This window comes from Gasterosteus aculeatus, chromosome Y (genome assembly GCF_964276395.1).
Source record: "Gasterosteus aculeatus chromosome Y, fGasAcu3.hap1.1, whole genome shotgun sequence".
NCBI lineage: Eukaryota > Metazoa > Chordata > Actinopteri > Perciformes > Gasterosteidae > Gasterosteus > Gasterosteus aculeatus.
Genome location: NC_135709.1, coordinates 5447188 through 5451101, shown reverse-complemented (window position 1 = coordinate 5451101; position 3914 = coordinate 5447188). Strand labels below are relative to the sequence as shown.

Genomic DNA, 3914 nt, shown 5'->3' with positions numbered 1-3914 from the left:
AGAGTCAACTGCAAAATCCTTAGCTGTTCGCATTCTGAGAGGAACTCCTCTGACAGCACCTATGAAAAGAGGGCTGGAACTGGATCCTGACATACTGAGGCAATATTCTGATTCATGTGATGTCACTGTGACGCAGTGTGGGGTCCTCATCCACCCTGATGCACCTCACCTTGCAGCCAGCCCTGATGCTAAAGTCTTCAACCCCAGAGAAACACCACCATTTGGGTTGGCAGAGGTAAAGAGTTGTGATGTTGAAGATGTTTCTCAAATTAAACACCTGATCATAGTTCGAGGCCAGGCCTGCCTTAAGAAAAGCCACAAATTTTACCATCAGGTTCAAGGCCAGCTGGCCATAAGCGGACTTCAGTGGTGTGATTTTATAACAGATACTCACACTGACTTCAAAGTTGAAAGAATATTTAGGGATGAGATCATCAACTCAATGCGACAGAAGATGGATTATTTTTATCACAACATCTACATAGATGTGTTATTACGTTGAGACAGAATTTTCAAATGTAAATAGTTCCATGTACATCTAACGCATGTTATTCCTGTTGTAAATACTTTTTCCATTTACAACTTAAGTCAGAGTGCATTGTAAATATGTAAATGTGTAAATATCCTTATATGTAATATATGTAAATATCCTTTGTCTTATCAAGCAGTGATCACTCTAGTTTTTACAGTCTTACAGTTGCAAGGAACTGCTTCCAACCTTGTTTGTAGATTTGAGCTGCTATGAAAGTTTTTTATTAGTTTCCTTTATCTCACATGTAAATGCATTTTACTCAGCAAAAACTTTTTACAGAATGCTTCACAACATTGTTTATTAATAACCATGAAAATATACTAAAACCTGTGTTCATTGAAAACATAGTGTCAAACACCTAAAAGTACTGAAGAATTAATCTCACCCAAGAAAGGAAATACTTCAGACAGGTTTGTCCCCTTTGATATCAAGAGGTCCCTGATAGTTTGAGAGTAGGCAACAGATGGCCCGCAACCTACCATAGAAAGAGGAACAAGCCCATCCCAAATGTGGTACTCCGTCACCCTGCGTATCGCCCTCTCAACTAAAATTCTCAAGCGGGCAATAGCCTGGGTCTTCAGTGTGTCTGCTGTGCTGAGCTGATTCGATTTTTTCAGTGGAGGGATGATGAGGGTTGCCCCCACCTGTGACAGCATCTTCTCAATTTGGAACCCTTTGTCAGCCATTACTCCATCTTCTAGTTGAAGTAACTGCAAGATCTGCGATTGCCGAGTTATTTCTATATCAGAGATGGAGCCTGTGTACAATTTCGAAACAAATGTGATAACCCCACATGGGGGAATGCCAATTAGACCTTTAAAGGTGGTATCGTTTTTATAGTTGGAAAACGTTTCCGACTGTAGTAAGAGAGAAGATGCTGTTTCACAACGGATCTCGGTGCAGTCTATTATCACTCTCACCCGAGGGCAATAGAGCTTGAACTTGTCAGGCATTGTGGCCTGCACTTGCTCTCTCGTCATCCACAACGGTAGCGAGCCAGGAACCTGGTAAAGGTAGCTTGTCCATGTGAGGATGATGCGACTAACGGTAGACAAGCTGACCTCGAAGATGGTTGACAAGGTTTTCTCCTGAAGCCCAGCTGCAACACGACAGAGAAACATGAACCGTTCATCAATGAGCGGAGGTTTTCGCTGAGGGCTAGGTGTCTCTTATGCTGTTTGCTGTGTCTTGGACCAGTACGAAAGCCTTGAAGCAGAAGGGTAAACTGACTCCCAAAACACAGTGAAGACCTCCTTTGAGCTAAACTTATTGTAGTAACGAAAGTCCTCATCTGTGACACAGAACTTGAAAATCAGAGGCTGCTGCTGCTGCTTAACTGTCAGCTGCTGGATTTCAAGTTCAAGTGACACAACTTGAAACTCCAACTCCTGAATTGTCATCGCAGCAGCATCCAGTTTACCTTAAAAGCAAGAAAAAACATACACCCTTTAAGTCATCTACTAGTTTTTTCTTTGTCTTCATTATTGGATGTTATTTGTTAGTCAGCGTGGCAGTAATTCTAGGCTCTTCTAAAATAAAGAGACTACAACTACCAAGATTACCAGGAGAAGGATGGTAGGCATAGTCATGATCTTCTGCTACTCCACACGCAGGCAGTGCTTCCTCTGTGATATCTCCTGGGACAGGCAGCTCCTGAGGTTCATCTAGGACTGCAGCCCTAAAATGCTTCCTTGTTCTCTGGTAAACTGACTGTCAAGCTTGTGAGGCTCTTCCTGTGAGATGTGAAATAGATACACATAAATGTCATTTTGGATATTTAGCAATCATTTCTCAGAGGTCTCAAAAAAATTTTAATACTACCACAAATGCAATAATAACAAATGGCAACAGGGTGATTTATTATACTTTTTTATATGGACTAATAAGCTGTATAAAATTCATATAAGCACAATTGTAAACAATGCAATGAATTATGATTTATTGTTATTTATATGTACTGCCAGGCTTTATAGTGTCCTACCTTTACCCCAGTCATTCCAGGGGAATCTAGATGGCGTTGCTCCTTTTTTAATCCGGGTTCGTCCACTGGCTGATGTACATAGGTCTTCTGGGGTAAAGTGCTTACTACAGACGTACGTGCTCCCACGGAGGATTTTAAAACTCGGTCCCTCGTCTCGTTTGATTGCCCTAACCCAACGTGCACGTATTTCAGCGTCCACTGGAAAATCGTGGAAACTTAAACAAGGAAATTTGTTGTTTGAACAACAAGGAACACTACAGTAGCATCTACAAGATGACTCTGCCATGCTTATTGATGGAAAACTGTTGAAAAATGGACACAGGAATAAAATGAATGAAAGCACATCAGCATATGGAAATGTTTTGACATTTAGCTTTGATAAAAAATGTAACACTTGTTAGTAAGCTTGTGGAAAAACACGGGCTGACCGCGATTTAACAGGTAATCTTGGTGCTAGCTAACGTTCTCTGTCTCCTCCACGACAGTCACACGTTAAAGAATGCAATAAGTGACTGGAAATTATCATTAACGTCATCAAAATAACCTACATATACGATACAATAACGCTACATACGTAAACAGTAATACTATTTTAATTTTACCTTTCATGTTGTCGGTGATCACCTTTTTATGTTTTCCTGAAGTAACGTTAACCAGCGCGCATAAGTTAAACCGGAAGTGCGTATACCCGGCTTTACGGAAAAGCGGAAGTTATCTGACGTCATTGTGAAAAGGGCCTATTGAAATGTGTCCAGATTTTGCTGCGTTTCCTGTTGACACTCATGTTCTTAACTTTCTCTTTTTTACCTTTCCACTCCGTTGCTCTCTTTCTCTCTTGTGACTCGCCTCCCTGTTTGTGTAAAATGCGGATTGAGAGAGAGAGAGAGAGAGAGAGAGAGAGAGAGAGAGAGAGAGAGAGAGAGAGAGAGAGCGAGAGAGAAATAAAAAACAAAAACAAAGCGGCTCCCCAATCAGGAGTCGGCTCTCGTCGTTCACGTCAAAGAGCCGGCTCTCAGAGCCGTTTCGTTCGCGACCGACACATCACTACTAGCTAGCGCCGTGTTAGCTAGCGCCATGTTCACACCACGTAGGTCTGTGTGTCTGTCACACTACGTAGGAGAGGGAGAGTGAGTGCTGGCACGAGCCTGTGTGGTCGTCGTGGAGACGGCGCAGCTGCTGTTTTCACGGGCTGATCACAGATCGCAGAGTAAACGGATTTTACCAAGAAATCACACCTCAAACAAGTGTCCTCTAGCGCAAAACTATAACAACTATCCAAAAAAGTTTGTATTTCTGTCCGGTAATAAATACGGCTCCTATCGCAGTTTACACAACGTGTACCTTCTGGATTTTTTGAGAAATATGTCGGCAGATTTGTATTGGAGCCTATGGGGCTTCTGG

The 3914-nt window shown here is 42.1% G+C and overlaps 1 long non-coding RNA gene across 1 annotated transcript; it reads right to left on the bottom strand.

Annotated features, from left to right (window-relative positions):
- Positions 1-730: 730 nt before the first annotated feature.
- LOC144390916 (uncharacterized) lies at positions 731-2507 on the bottom strand. The gene is made up of 2 exons (XR_013454736.1): positions 2095-2507; positions 731-1952 (listed from the first exon to the last, which is right to left on the bottom strand). It is a non-coding gene; the product is annotated as an uncharacterized LOC144390916 (long non-coding RNA).
- Between the last annotated feature and the right edge of the window lie 1407 nt (positions 2508-3914).